General features: G+C 46.7%; 1 protein-coding gene, 1 non-coding gene and 1 pseudogene across 4 annotated transcripts in view; 1 reads left to right on the plus strand and 2 right to left on the minus strand.

Moving 5' to 3' along the window:
* Window positions 1-12,526: 12,526 nt before the first annotated feature.
* On the minus strand, window positions 12,527-12,701 carry LOC139226073 (U2 spliceosomal RNA; annotated as a pseudogene).
* Window positions 12,702-12,813: 112 nt separating this feature from the next.
* On the minus strand, window positions 12,814-12,995 carry LOC139225937 (U2 spliceosomal RNA). Its single transcript, XR_011587183.1, has one exon. It is a non-coding gene; the product is annotated as a U2 spliceosomal RNA (small nuclear RNA).
* A 1,244-nt stretch (window positions 12,996-14,239) lies between these two features.
* Window positions 14,240-16,419, plus strand: part of LOC139280838 (uncharacterized) — a 106,328-nt gene continuing 104,148 nt past the window's right edge. For 2 of the 3 annotated variants that reach the window (XM_070900573.1, XM_070900571.1), the window contains exon 1: window positions 14,282-14,402. The gene's annotated coding sequence lies outside the window, so the exon portion shown is untranslated. The other variant, XM_070900572.1, reaches the window with a different exon arrangement.

The following is a 16,419-nucleotide window of genomic DNA, read 5'->3' on the forward strand; positions in this document are numbered from 1 at the left end:
ATTGTAAAACATGGCCGAACAGTCCAATTTCATGGGGACCCCGAGAAGGTCTTAACGACTATACAGCACCATACTGGCTCTGACATACCTGACTATGTGGATCCTCATGTGTGGGCAGAGGACCCCTCCCATGTGGGTTATACTCCCATTGATCCGATTGAGATCCCAGTGAAGGGCAATGTGGACTGGCCCTCTATCCGACAGTACCCACTGAAATCACAGGCAATACCGAGTATCCACCAACTGATTAAGGGGCTAATGGAACAGGGGATTTTGGTCCGATGCCAGTCCCCGTGTAATACTCCTATATTGGCAGTGCCTAAGCCAGGCAGACCAAACGAATACCGTTTAGTCCAAGACCTTCGAACTATCAATGCTATCGTCCAGCCCCTGCACGTTCTGGTTCCCAACCCAGCACAGATACTGTCTTTAATCCCAGCAGACGCCAAGATCTTCACAATAATAGACCTCCAACACGCCTTCTTCGCTTTACCGCTAGCCCAGGCGAGTCAGTACCTATTTGCCTTCACTTACCAGGGACAGCAATATACCTGGACTAGACTTCCCCAAGGGTTCATCCACTCCCCAACCTTATACTCAAGGTGCCTGCAGAAACAGTTACAATCTCTCACGCTGACTAAGGGATCTACTTTAATTCAGTATGTGGATGATTTACTGGTATCCAGCATAGATGAACCAAGTAATAGAGAGGATGCTAATCAGTTATTGAATTACTTGTCCTCCCTGGGATACATAGTATCCCCGTCAAAGGTCAAAATTGGCCAGTCTCAAGTCAAATTTCTTGGGATCATTTTATCAGGCACCCACCGAGCCTTGGAGGCATGTCGAATCAAACCCATTTGCCAGTTTTCAGTCCCTAGCACGGCTAGACAAATGCGGCAGTGGTTGGGGATGATAAATTACTGTAGATCCTGGATTCCTAATGCTGCCCTGATGACCAAGCAACTCACACCGTACACTACCAAGGAAGGCAGCTTTAAAATAGAAACCACAGACATCCAAGCCTTTAAGGAACTAAAAACAGCCCTGCTGCAAGCTCCGGCTTTGGGACGGCCTCTCTACGACCGTCCCTTTCAACTGTATTGTACGATCATGAAAGATTGTGCTACCGCTGTCTTAACTCAGAAACACGGGGATAAACATAGGCCTGTTGCTTACTGCTATTCTAAAATAGAACCCGTTGCCTTGGGACACCCCGTATGTACTCAAATATTAACTGCTATCTACAATAGCCTACAATCTGCCGCCAACCTTACCCTTCAGCAGGATATTGTTGTATATACCTCTCACTCCGTAGCTGCCCTCTTGGGTCAACTGCAGACTCAACAACTTACCATGGCTAGGCAAAGTAGATATGAGATCTACCTACTAAATAATCCAAGGCTGACCTTTCGGCACTGTACTGCCATCAATCCGGCCTGTTTTCTTACCGAGCCACCCCAAGATGAGGAAGAACCCAGTCATGATTGTTTATTTTTAATTCAGGGGGCCACATCAATCAGGGAGGATTTAGTTGATGTACCAATGGAAGATCCAGACTGTATTATGTATATAGACGGAAGTTCTTCCATTGACCCAGAAGGCAGACGAAATTCTGGATATGCTATAGTAAACCAGGAGAATCAGATCGTGGAATCTGCCGCCTTTGAGACCGCCTATTCCGCCCAATAAGCTGAACTATTTGCCCTTACCCGAGCCTGTATCTTGGTTAAAGACCTCAAGGTTAATATCTATACCGACTCTGGGTATGCCTTTGGAGTAGCCCATGATTTCGGACAATTATGGAAGAATAGGGGATTCCTAACTTCAAATGGGAATGAGATATCTCATAAACAGCTAGTATCTGATTTGTTGCAAGCCCTCATGTTCCCCAAGCGCATTGCCATTGTCAAATGTATTGCCCACACTACCGGAAATTCTCTGGTTGATATAGGGAATCGTTGTGCTGACCAAGAGGCCAAACAGGCCTCTCGTGGACAACGAATGGTAGTACCTAGAATGATGAGTCAAACTAAAAACCCTATGAAGGATAAGTTAGCCTCGGAAAAACCAATGCCAACCATCCAAGATGTTATTAAAGCACAGGAGGACGCTCCTGAAAAAGATAAACTGTTGTGGAAAGATTATGGATGTACCTATGACAATGTCTCTAAACTCTGGACCACTCCCGCGGAACAGACTTGCATGTCTGACGAGTTGGCCTCATGGGTTATCGAATGTCTGCATTTTGCTACTCATTGTGGAGCAAGGGCGACAAGTGATACGCTTTTGGCTACTTGGTGGCACCCAAGACTTCAGGCGTTGGCCCAGAACACTAGTAGTCGTTGCCTTGTTTGCCAACAGCATAATCCAGGGAAGGGAGTTCCCTGTGATTGGGGTAAGACACCCCTACCCGAAGGTCCCTTTGAGACATTTCAGTTGGACTACATTGAGTTGCAAAAAGTTCAGTGTTACAAATATGTGTTAGTAATAGTAGATGTGTTTAGCAGATGGATTGAAGCCTACCCTACACTGGACAATAAGGCTCAAACTGTTGTTGAAGTGTTAATGAGGGAAATTGTTCCTAGATATGGTATCCCTGCTCGACTGAGTTCTGATAATGGCCCTCACTTTATTAGCCAAGTTAACAAAGAATTCTGCTCCCAGATGCACATTAACCAGCAGCTGCATTGTGCCTACCGACCCCAAGCTGCGGGATTATCCCTTACATTCCTGATAGTTCAGAAAACATAACCAATCTTGCTGATCACATAAGGAGGGAGGTGAAGAAGTTATCCACACCAGCAAAAGAACCTAGCAGGTCTGATTGGCTTTTAGGTGGGTCTTGGAGATCTTATCTAATGCATGGGGCAATTGTTCTCATCGTAATAATAATTACCTGTTGTTTGATTGTTGGTTGCCTTAACCTCTGCTGTAAAGTAATGATGGCAAGGTTAGCAAACCCTCTTATGGTCAAGGGTTCCCGGGTTATGATCCAACAAACTAAAGAATCTACATTTACTAAAGAACTACTCAACAATAAAATGATTCTGGAAATGGAGTGTGAACGGATGAATGCAATACTCTTAGAATGATCCTAAATGTTATCATAGAATGATAAAAGGAGGGAATGTGGATATGTGAATGAGATATATGGAATTAAAGACAGTAAAATGAACTAGATATATGAAAATGTATAAGCCATGGAAAAATAACTAAGAGAATGTCAGATTGCAAATAATACAACATCAGCACAATTAACAGGCTTTCTCAAGGTTTTAAGCTACTAATCCTGCCAATATAAATTGTAACATGAAATAGATATATGGAAATACAACATCAGCACAATTAGCAGAATTGCAAGGTTTCAGTTAGTAAGTCACGCCAGTAAAGTTGCAACATTTAGAGGCAATGCCTGAGCTTTCGTAGAAACAGCCCATATAGATATTGACTAATGAGTGGACAAAGAAAAGGAAGAATCAAAAGGGATAAGCTAAATTAGAATGTCAATCAAATTGTATCTTGTTATCTATTTTCAAAAATGTATAACTGTTGTCGCTTTACGATGTAACTTCGCTTATCCGTTGGAAGTGTGTACGCTCTATCGAGAGAGTATACGTTCTGTCTGATAAGTCTCGCCGGCCGGTGAATAAAGACTGCTTTGTTGAAAGCACAATCGGTATTCGACTCAGTAATCTTACTGAACCAGATTGAGAGAAAAGAATCTACATTTACACTGGCAGTGATAGCTTTAGTGATGTATTCCACATTGTTCTTTCTGGAGGGCCTCCTGGCCCCTGTGGGTAGAGGGCCGCTCTTGCAATGTTGACCCCCTGTACAAAGCTGGAGTGCTGCGTGTGAGACCCTCGGTGCTCCTTTCCTGGCTTGCTGAGCCATTTGTGTTAGCGCCGAGGCGGTTTTCCCATTTGTTGAGGTTAAGAAGGTAATTCAGCTTTAACAGTTGAATGTTCACATTTGGAACCTTTTAAATATTGAATATTTCTTAAAAGGCAGTAAGAACGGAAAAATGTATTGATTCAGTGCATTTTATTTTGCATTGTTTCAGTGTGCGTGGCCCCTTTAATTCTCAGACCTCTCCATTGTCCACAATTCCTTGCTTCGCACACACAGACTGTGGGAAGCTGCAATACCGGACTTGGTCTGGAACTTCATCTCCGATCCCTCCAACAATGCCACCAGGATGGCGTTGCATGGATGGTGAGTGCTGCGCCATCTATCTCCATGCTCCCCCTGAACAATTTCACTCGCTTAGCATTGTGGCTATTTCCAGCGGTCGTTAATTGGCGAACACAGATCCCCCCCCCTCAACTGTGTCTATTTTAGACTAACCCCATAATGAAAGTTATATACCCACGGTTGGCTCAACTTTGCCGGGCAGATGCCAAGTATTTTGATGGACACCATTGTAGTGTAGTCAAAGGTTAACAGTTTGCAATTCATCAAAACACACAGCACAGCCTGCAGAACAAGTTGGTTAGTAACATTAAGAAAATTATGTCAATTAACACCTATTTCCAATATTCTTACAATAACAACACCCAACTGTCCTTGCACGATAGTGAACATGGAAAGATTTTGTCATTGACCCCTTTTAACTTTTGTGTAAAATATTCTTCAAATAAACTCAATCAAAGATTTCTGGAATAAGTTCTCTTTACTTAAAATCAACAAGAAATTACAAGTAAGCATTTAATAGCACTATTACACACAGTAATCCCAGATTACTAATAAGCATGCAAAGTCTATTCCTTTACTTGAAACTCAAGCGATCATAAGCAAAAACTGACACGTACTAACACCAGCAAGTGGTCGGTTCAGTAGTGACTAGACGTGGTTCTTTAACTGGCAACTGACCAAGTTGCCCCTCCACCCCCCCGCCCCCAACTGCAACAATCCTGAGTGTCATTTCGCAGCACTTTTTATACCCCTAAACTAGGCAGTCCTTAGTGTGTATGTTTCCCATTTAGTAGGAGTAATGGCTGCAGTTCTTCTTCTCTTCTCCTTATCAATCAACCAGACAGTTAGTCAGTGGGCCCCAAAATTGGAGACTTCCATGTCTGCAAAGCTTTCAAGATCTGAAGGCCGGCTATCTCCTTTATCTGTGATTAATGCCCTCCAGCTATAACCATTTGTTCTGTTATCCTTATCTGTGAGAAACAGCTCACAGTGTTCAGCAATTTTATTTCACATTGTTCAACAGAAAATAAAATTTGGTCAACTTTAAGCAAACTTTCATAAAATCTTACACAAAAGCTTAGCAGAATGTTGCAGATTGTAGGAATACTATTCCATCACGATTTATGGACCCAAGCAATATAGAGCCAAATAATACAATACAACACAAAAACTACGGACGCTGGAATTCTGGAATAAGAACAGAAAATGCTGGAAATACTCAGCAGGTCAGGCAGCATCTGTGGAAAGAGAAACAAAGTTAACGTTTCAGGTCGATGACCTTTCATCAGAACAATGCAACAGATTGGTAAACTAATTCCTGTTTTATTTCATAAACAATAAAACATGCAACCTTTGAGATGTCCGCGTCAATGCATGGAATGATCAGTTCCACAATGCTTGAGGTCTTGTAAGACTTATCTTTTAAAAGAACAGGTTTTAACTTGTAATATTTTGTCTTTCATCTCCACTTTAACAGAGGCAAGACTTATCTTAATAAAACAGGTTTAGCCTGTAAGATCTTGTCTTGACTCTACACTTTACAGAGTTCGGACTTGTGAGACAGAACACCAATACTTAAGCAATTTTAAGCAAATATTAGTAATTAGACCATGGCTCTTTGATTGGCAACTGACCAAGTCGCCCTTCTTTGACCTCACGTGTTACAGCCATTTTATACTGTTTTCTCTGGATGCCCGCCCACTGTGTATGTAATTGTCTAGGTTTAAAACAAAGGGACACTCTCTCACGATGAATATGTCTTTTATTCTCTTAACTCCTGGACAGTCTTTTTCCACAGTTCTCAGACAAGTCTTTTGCAGCTGTGAGGTGTTCAAACTCATGAGAAAGTCTTTTGAATTTGCCTTATGCATCACTAAAAATGGTCGATCCTATGGTTTTAGCCATCTTGGAGCAGTTTTCAAGCACAGTTATTAGCCGAAAATATGAAGTAAAAAATACTGTAGTCTTGCAGTCTTCTTTCTAGGATGTCCTCTGAAATGGATCTTCTGTCTTCCCCACTGACTGCATTGCTTTGAATCCAGATAAGGGTCTTATATCTTCCTGTTACAGGCAGACAGCAATTAATTGATGTGTCTAGTTGCAACAATGGCAATATGTCTATCCAGGTCCCAAACAATTGGGTTGAAATTGCGGTCGGAAAACTCCGACCTGCAAAAAAATCTACAAATTGACCTAGTGGTTCGTAGAAGGTTTGTAGATTTGCGGTCCTGAGCCTCTCCAGGTACCCGCAGGTAGAGGCCAATGTATTCTGATGCTTTTACCAGGTGTAAAAATTTCAAGGGCAATCACTAGGCAAAAGTTGGGCTAATAGCCAAACTGTCCGCCCGCGAATGCTCTTTTCTTTCAGATACATGTGATCTGTCTAGAGAATTCTTGTTGGATGTGTGCGATCTATCGAGGATTTTTGTCAGATTGCAAGTTCCGTGTTTCAGTGCGTGTGCAGTCCTAAACCTGGAATTTGAGAGGCCCCTACGGGCACATGCGCAATTCGTAAATGCCTGTAGGGTCTGCAAATTCAGCCCCATTGTGTTTCCTGAGGTCTCAAATAATATGTTTATTTGGGGTCCACAATATCTGCAGTTGGGGTCATGCGGTTTCCAAGAAATGTTGATTTGCCAAGAAATATTGACATATTTCTCATCAAGTTATAGATTGATCATAATACTATAATACCTATTCCATTACAAGTATCACATACTCACAACCTTGGACACCTCAGCTAGGTTTGTGATGGTTGTCTGTTTTCCCAAGATACCCACAACATTTTTTTTTTATTATTTCAAAATATACTTTATTCATAAAAAAATCTGTACAGTACATTCAATGGCATTTCAGTACATTTAGCTGCGGCCAGCAATCCCAAACAATACATCTGGGTACTGACGGCAGTTCTGTTCGTTACATTTCTTGTTTTTTCAGTTCAAGTGCAATTCGGTACAATAAACGGGATACATTGTGGTACATTCACACAAATTACGTTTCATGTGTTACAATACAGTGCACGGAATGGGTGACGGTACATTTACATTTTTCTTTTCAAACATGCATTTCGTAACACACCTTGCATTGTACATGGCACGACATTGATGTTTACAGATTTGGTGCTCTATGTACACAAAAAATAAATTACAAATACAGCCCGAGGGAGTTTGGTGCTGATTTCTGCCCCCGGGTTTTCCGTGGCGGAAGGGCTTTAGACTGTGGCCCTTCCCCACCGTGCCTTTGCGGCGACTGCACCAATTTTCAGTGCGTCCCTCAGCACGTATTCCTGGATCTTGGATTGCGCCAGTCTGCAACATGCGGACGTGGTCATCTCCTTGTTCTGGAAAACCAGGAAGTTTCGGCAAGACCAAAGAGCGTCTTTGACCGAGTTGATGGCCCTCCAGCAGCAGGTGATGTCTGTCTCGGTGTGTGTCCCTGGGAACAGCCCGTAGAGCACAGAGTCCTGTGTTACGGAGCTGCTTGGGATGAACCTCGACAGCAACCACTGCATCTCTTTCCAGACCTGCGTTGCAAAGGCGCAATCCTGAAGGAGATGGGTGACAGTCTCATCCGCCCCGCAGCCAGCCCGGGGGCACCGTGCCGTGCTGCTGAGGCGTCGGCTGTGCATGAATGCTCTGACGGGTAGGGCCCTCCTCACCGCCAACCAAGCTACGTCTTGGTGCTTGTGTGAAAGCTCTGGCGATGAGAAGTTCTGCCAAACAAGTTCGACAGTCTGCTCAGGGAACCACCCGACAGGGTCCACCGTCTCCTTCTTTCGTAGGGCGTCCAGGACCTTACGTGCTGACCACTGTTTGATGGCCTTGTGGTCAAAGGGGTTTCTTTTGAAAAATCTTTCCACAAAGGACAGGTGGACAGGCATGGTCCAATTGGTGGGGGCGTTTCATGGCAGCGTGGCCAGACCCATCCTTCGCAACACCGGGGGGACAGGTAGAACCTCAGCACGTAGTGACACTTGATGTTTGCGTACTGGGGGGCTGTGCATAGCTTGATGCAGCCACACACAAAGGTGGCCATCAGGATGAGGGCCACGTTCCGAACGTCCTTTCCTCCACTGTCCAGAGATTTGTACATCGTGTCTCTGCGGACACGGTCCATTTTGGACCTCCAGACAAAGTGGAAGACGGCCCGGGTGACTGCCGCGGCGCAGGAGCGTGAGATGGGCCAGACCTGCGCCACGTACAACAACACCGAGAGCACCTCACTCCTGATGACCAGGTTCTTGCCTGTGATGGAAAGGGAGCACTGCTCCCAAAATGCCAGTTTCTGTTTGACCTTGGCGATACGCTCGTCCCAGTTTTTGGCGCATGCCCCGTCCGCTCCGAACCATATTCCCAGCACCTTCAGGAAATCTGGCTTGATGGTGAAGGGAATGGAGGCTCAGTCGGTCCAGTGACCAAAGAGCATGGCCTCGCTCTTGGTGCGATTGACCTTTTCTCCCGAGGCCAGTTCAAACTGGTCGCAGATTGCGAGCAATTTGCGGACCGACTGCGGATCCGAGCAAAAGACGGCGACGTCGCCCATGTACAGGGAGGTCTTGACCTGAGCACCTCCGCTGCCTGGGATCGTCACCCCTTTAATGCCCGCATCCTTCCTGATGGACTCGGCAAAGGGCTCGATACAACACACAAACAAGACAGACGAGAGAGGACAGCCTTGCCTGACTCCAGATCTGATTGGAAAGCTTTGAGTTTCCCACCCGTTGATTAGAACTGCACTACTGATGTCTGTGTAGAGCAGTTTGACCCAATTGCGGATACCCTCCCCAAACCCCATTTTGGAGAACACGTCCATCAGGTACGTGTGCGATATCCTGTCAAAGGCTTTCTCCTGGTCTAAGCTGATTAAGCAGGTGTCCACCCTCCTGTCCCGCACATAGGCGATCGTATCTCTGAGTAGCGCGAGGCTATCAGAGATCTTCCTGCCGGGGACAGCGCAGGTCTGGTCCGGGTGAATCACCAGCTCAAGGGCAGACTTGACCCTGTTGGCGATGACCTTTGACAGGATCTTGTAGTCCACATTGAGCAGCGAAATGGGCCGCCAGTTTTTGATTTCCTCCCTCTCCCCCTTCTGCTTGTCGATGAGGGTGATGATGCCTTTCCTCATCGATTCTGACATGCTGCCGGCCAGAAGCATACCTTCGTACACTTCCAGCAGGTCTGGGCCCATCCAGTCCCACAGAGCCGAGTACAACTCGACCGGTAAGCCGTCGCTTCCGGGAGTTTTATTCGTCTCGAAGGACCGGACGGCCTTTGTCAGCTCATCCAGAGTTAGCGGGTGGTCCAGACTCTCTCGCTTGCTGTCGTCTAAGACCTCCGAAATAGACGACAGGAAGGACTGGGAGGCCGCGCAGTCTGTGGGCTTGATGTCGTACAGCCTGGCATAGAAGGATTTGCTGATCCTCTGCATGTCAGGCTACGAAGACGTCACAGAACCGTCTTCTTCCTTTAGGCTGGTGATCACAGAGCTTCCCCTGTGTACCTTTTGGAAAAAGAAGCGCGAACACGTCTCATCCTGCTCGACGGAGCGGACTCTGGAGCAGAAGATGATCTTGGAGGACTCCGAGGCAAAGAGCGCGGCTTGCTGGCCCTTCACCTCTTCGAGTTCCTCCGCGACATCGACCCCCATCGACTGCAGCAGGAGCGGGTTTTGCATATTCGTCTGGAGTTGGGACAATTCCCTCTGTCTCCCTCTCGCCTCCTGAACACCTTTGAGGATGAAGAACCTCTTGATGTTCGTCTTGATTGTTTCCCACCAGTGCATCGGGGAATCGCAGAGGGGTTTTACGGTTCTCCAACCTTTGTAATCCCTCTTGAGTTCCTCAACGTTTTCCGGAGTCAACAGTTTCACGTTCAGCTTCCATATCCCTCTGCCAACTTTCTGGTTTTCCTGTGGGTGACAGTCGGCCAGTAGGAGGCAGTGGTCAGAGAAGAACACCGGCGTGACATCGGTGGATCTGACCTTGAGCGTGTGGGACACAAACAGGAAGTCTATTCTGGAACGGACGGACCCGTCTGGTCTCGACCAGATGTATCAGAGCGGTGCTCCGTCTGCAGGGTTGCTGAAGACGTCGCACAGCTTGGCATCTTTTACCGCATCCATCAGGAGTTTGGACGTGGCGTCCAGTTTGCTGTCGGCTTTGCTGGATCGTCCAGCCGCATCGATGATGCAGTTGAAGTCACCGCCCAGAATGACCGGCCTGGACGTTGCCAGTAGCAGTGGGAGCTGCTGGAAGAGGGCCAGCCTCTCGTTCTTCACAGCTGGGGCGTAAACATTAATTAACCTGAGAGGGGAGTTTTTGTACATTACGTCTGCTACGAGGAGGCGGCCGCCCACCACCTCCTTAACTTCGGTGATGGTGAAGTGGCCTCCCCGCAACAGACCGGCTGTCGTTGCCCCCTGACCATATGGATGGTCCATGGGCCCACCATCGTGACCACTGCCGGTAACTGCTGAAGTGCGGCAGACCGCACTCCTGCAAGAACAGCAGGTCCGCTTTGACCTTGGCGAGGTACCCCAAGGTGGAAACACATCGCGTAGTCGATTTTACGCTACGTACGTTAATACTAGCAATTTTAAAATCCATTTTAAAGCTATTTTTTACATTTACAAACATTACATTTCAGATGCATCGTTTTCAATTTCAGATAAATCGTTTTCAAGTTCCGACAACTGCACAATGGCCAGTTCCAGCATGCGTAAGTTATTACTATCAACATCAACATTTACTACACCTGGGGTGGCGTGGTCGTCGTCCTTTGCTGTGGGGGTGTTTTGACCAGGGGACTGCTGTATTTTTGTGATTACGTCCGCAATGTTCTCTGCATAGTCTTCGGTGTTGGTGGTTCCCTCTTTTCCTCATTCGCGGCGGTGTCAAGCTGGTGTGCTTCAATCGTTGCGTCGCTCCCGGTATTCGGAGGTGGGGTGTGCTGGGCACTTCGCTGCTCCCGTTATCCCGGAGCTGGTCTGCGTTGGTCACTCCTTCGCTCTCGGTGTCCCGGAGCTCGTGTGCGCTGGGCACCTCGTTGCTCGCAGGTTCCTGGGGCAGAGCTGTGTTGGTCGCTTCACTGCTCCCGGTCGCCTGTGGCCATGGGGTGGCGTGTATTGCCTCTTCTTTTGGTGGTGGCGCTTTTCCTCATCAGACAAGCTGCTGTCGCTGGTTTCTGCTGAGCTTGATAACCGCCTCTTCCCTGTCCTTTCCGCAGGGTCCCTTGCTCGCCCCTTCCCCTTGCAGGCCTTTTTCTTCACTGTCTGCCATTCCGCTTCATCGTCTGATGTCTGCTCGTTTCTGGAGTCGGTGCGCTGGGGGGGAGGTTCGCTGCTGGCTGCTGGTGGCTCGCAGCTCGCGGTAGCAGGGTTCTCTTCCCCGCCGTCTTGTCCCGAGTCCACGGCGGCATTGGTCGGGGGGAGGGTGTGGCTCTCCTCTGGAGCGTTGTGTTCGTCAGCTTCCTCCTCCTCTGGTGCAATGTTCTTTGCTGCCTGCGCATAGCTGAAATTGCGTTTGGGGCAGTTTTTGTAAAGGTGCCCAGCCAGACCACAGAGGTTGCAGCACTTGGTCTCCTTACAGTCTTTTGTCTGGTGGCCCTCGTTCTTGCAGTTTCGGCAGATGACAGTCTTGCAGCTTGCCGCCACATGGCCTGCCTTCCCACAGGTGCGGCACACGTTAGGTTGGCCAGCGTACACCATGTAGCCCCGACTTCCTCCGATGGCAAAGCAGGATGGTTCCGCTGGCGTCCACCTTCATGGTGACCTGGATCTGGCGCTTGCTGGTCCATATTCCGTGCACGTCTTTCAAGTCACTGCTGTTTCCTGCCCCATCGACATACCTGTTGAGGAAAGTCAGCACATCAACGACGGGGATGTGGGGGTTGTACATTTGCACTGTGATAGTGCGTCTTCTCTGCGACGGGAGGGTGAACAGTGGCTCCCAAGTTAGCACTGAGCGCAGCGGTTCACTCGCCTCCTTCAAACCCTTCAGGAACTTCAGGCAGAGGGTGACGGTTCTGATGGTCACACCAAAGTAACCTCTCTTCGGGAGGTCCTGCAAGGCGAAGACATCGCCGACTTTCATGCCACACGTTCCCAGCAGGATTTTCTTCACGAACAGGTCCCGGTTGATCGTTGTCTGTCCATCCACTTTCTTTACCGTCACTCGGATGGTGTTTCGGATTCCCTGGTTCGCCGCTCGGTTGGCTGCCATCCAGGTTGCAGATTCCTCCTTTCGCTGTGAGTTTTGGCCGAAGCCCTCAATCTCTGTTTGCCCCAGTCCAGGGCTTGGCCCGCCCCTTGACGGGCCTGCAGGCCCGCCGAATGATCGGTTGACATGCAGATTTTGTCTCTTCTCTCCAATTAGCGCCTGGCTCAAGCCAAAGGCCAGAGCCAGCAATACTGGAAAAATGAGTTTCTGCAGTCAGTCAATTTGCATATGAATGCCCAATCAACAGGTACTCCACTTGATCTTAGCCAAAAGGCCGAGAAGCGATCCACTAGATACCCACTAATTTTTTTTTTTTTTGTTCGTTCTTGTCAGATCAACTCCAGCGCCAAAGATCACTTTGCGCTACTACATTTGATCTTAGCCAAAAGGCCGAGAGGGGAAGCTGCACCGTTCCTGGAAACACTGCAATACCAGGTCGGTGCGTGGAGTGGACGGAGCAAGCCCCTGTTCCATCTCCCTGTTCCAAAAATCAATTTAATATTTGGTCCCCAGATAGGGGATATTAAACTGATAAGAACAGATACTACACTTGATCTTAGCCAAAAGGCCGAGAAGCGATACCCACTAAATTTTTATTTTTTATTTTTTTACTCCTCTTATTCAACTTATTTATATGGTTTGCTGATGGGTTATACATGTTGTTTCTATGGTGTGATCAGGCTTATCTGACCTTCTATAAAGGGAGTATGGCTGAGCAGACTGATAACTGTTTTATTTTTTCTCCACCATGAGTTTTACTTGTCACTACCCTGTATCACACCAGCAGAAATGTTATTAACTCTTCTCTTGAAACAAAGGAACCTCTTGTCTATGGCACCTGCAGCGAGGTGATTGTAGTGGGGGCTGAAAAAAACAAAAAAATATGAAAAAAGAGGGCAGTTAAAAGTGTCTGGAGTATCCCCCAGATCGGGGGGGGGGGGGGGGGCACTTGATCTAATGTTTATTTTGTTCCCCCCCCCAAAAGAGTTGTGGTGGGGGCTGAAGACGATGGCTTTGACCTTCATGTTTAACGGGAGGAAATTGTAGCTCATTTGCATGTCAGAAAAACAGTCTGATAGCACATAAGCAGTATATGGGTCAAACCAATTAAGTACTTTTGGAGTGTAGTCACTGTTGTAATGTAGGAAACGCGGCAGCCAATCTGCACACAGCAAGTTCCCACAAACAGCGGCGTGGCAATGATCATATAATCTGTTTTCGTTATGTTGAGGGATAAATATTGGCCAGGACACCAGGGATAATTCCCATGCTCCTCGAAATAGTGCCCGTGGGATACTGAGGTGAATGATCAGCCATGATCTTATTGAATGGTGGTGCAGGCTCGAAGGGCCGAATGGCCTACTCCTGCACCTATTTTCTATGTTTTGTATCCAGCTGAGAAAGCAGACAAGGGCCTCGGTACAAACGGAGTTACCATAATTATGAATGGGGATTTCCCCCTTTTATTGGTTGGGCAAGCCCACGTGATCCTAGGGGCGCTTGCGAAACCACCTGGGCCTCTGCAAATGCATACCCGGAGAATCTCAGCCTCCGCCTGCAATTTCTACCTCATTTTCTTTTAATAACTAATAAACAAGTGTCCAAATAATGTTTTTTTTCCTCCTTGGTTGCTCTCAGCAGCGTCCTGGAGCTAGATGTATGTGCAATTGCTGTAGAGCCCAGGCTAGCCCTATTGCCTCCACACCGCACATGCTGGCCTCCCCGAATTGTGGCGAGCAGATTGTATCAGCTGCTGGCCTGATTAGATTGTTGCGTCACAATGGCTGGGCGTTCCTAGCGTGCGCAGGCGCAGCGCGACCGGCCGGGCGCAGTGCTACTTTGTCTCCTCGGTGAGTTGCGGAGTTGCCGCTCGGTGATTTGCTGTCTGGTTGTAGGTTTGGTTGTTTTTTTTGCAGCTGCATTTTATGTGAGTAGTTGATTTTTTGTTAAATCCTTCCAAATAACAAAGAGAACCGCCAGAATTGAGGTAAACTTGCAGCTCCTTTGCTTTGTGTGTTTTTTTAAAAAAGCCCCCATTCTAATCGCTCCCTTCGGTGAGATTTTTCAACAATTGGTTAACACGTTGTGGTCGGGGAAGCGGTATTTGTTCAGTTTCCGTCCCCAGTCGGCGATCTCGGCTTTTGCTTTCTTTAAACTCTTACACGTTTTACCGTTTTTGTTTTTTAACCGGATATGCACGGGCCAGATGTTATTTTCCAAAGTGTTTTAAAAGCTCGAAAAGGGAGAATTCTGGATTTGGCTGGGAGGGCAGCCGTCAGTAAAATGGTGCATACTTTGTGCATTTTGTGCGAGTTTGTTTGCATCACATTTAACTGCATTAGGGGAAAAATGAGAGTTTGTTGGTATGTGCACTTTTAATTATCTGAAGTAACCGGCGGTGAGAGTTTATTGGCTTGGGATAAATAGATTTGAAGAGAGTGTCTTCCAGGTGCACATCATTTTTACAATGGGCGTTGGGGTGGGGAACTGCAAATAATGAAAATCCAAAGTAAAAATAGAAAATGCTGGAATTCCATAAATCAGTTAGTATCTCCCTTCTATACGATCATTTTAAAACTGAAATTGGTACACTTGGGTTTACAGTGTTATGCTATGTTGTGTTTCAACCATTTACACCTGTTGTTTATTGATATCTCAGGTCTTCAAAAAGGCTAGTGGTGATAAGTTGGCAGATCAGTAGTTTTACCACGACAGGACAGCACCATGTAACACATTATATTTATTCCGCTGCTAAGTTAGGACAGTGTGTTTTAATGTAGTCTGTTGCTTTACAGTAAGTGTCGTTGTTGTTGGGGAGAATCGCCCTTCTCCTCTCAACAAGCCCGGATTCAACAGACCTTGGATAAGTTTCAACGATCTTTTATTCCAGCATGTGCAGGGGGAGTGTTAGTGAAAATAAATTCACAAAGACTCTAGTAAAGTAAGAGAGACAACTTTATTGCTAACAGAGCTCTGGGAGAAGAGTTGAGATCCCGCGATCTGCGAACACCTTCTCCTCGAGTGCCTTGTGCCGCGGGGTTATAAGCAGTTTACAGGGGGCGGAATACAATCATTTAAATTCATTTACATACAACCAATCAATCCATATAGCAACGCAATTCATTTACATACAACCAATCAATCCATATGGCAACGCAATTCATTTACGTACAACTTTTTAGTCCTCGTGAAACCTGATAGCATGGCGTGAGTTTGGGGGCCCTTCCTCTGTATCTTCTTTTGTGGTTAGTTATTCTGTTGCAAAGCTTTCTATGAAACAGTGGCCTGCACCTGGCCAGGAGTCACTTGTTGCTGTAGAGTTCATATCAGGGACAGCAGATAGGCTTCTTGGTACAAAGTTCATTTAGTGGAAAGGCAGATAGTTGGCTTACCCCATCATGCTTTGCTATGTCCGAAAATCCACTCCAACAGGGAGCATCTCGCGTCTCAGCCGCCTGAGAGAGGATCTCCACCGAGCTGTTCAGATTACACCTTAATTATACAGGTTTTGGCACATGTGTCCTCGTGGACGGACCTTAACAGTGATGTGATTGGTTGTACCAACGTATGATTGAATACTCATTTGTTCCCTTCTTCCAGGTGTCACTCGCCTTGTATGGTTAGTTCCTCTTTGGATTTTCTTTACTACTCTTTGAGCCTGAGGTCAACGAGTGGTCATCTTGTGGCTCTATTGTGTTTTATCTGTACATGTGGTTTTAAGCTTACCTCTTGTTTAGCCAGCTCAGTGCCTTCACAAGAGCCAGATAACATCTTTGATAATCAATCTTCCCCCTACAATCCCCCCTTTTGGCCCTTGGCTATATACCCCAAGATAGTCCAATGTGCCGTCCCCTCATTATTCTATCCAAAGGGGAAGTGATATTGTCAGCTTAATCCGTCCATCTGGGTGGCCAATCCCTCACTTCTGGATGGCTTCTCGTATCTCTTTACCATTACACACCATTTACCCGTTTTACAGATTTTTCCTTCGATACTAAAGGTTT

This window comes from Pristiophorus japonicus, chromosome 15 (assembly GCF_044704955.1).
Source record: "Pristiophorus japonicus isolate sPriJap1 chromosome 15, sPriJap1.hap1, whole genome shotgun sequence".
NCBI classification, from domain to species: domain Eukaryota; kingdom Metazoa; phylum Chordata; class Chondrichthyes; family Pristiophoridae; genus Pristiophorus; species Pristiophorus japonicus.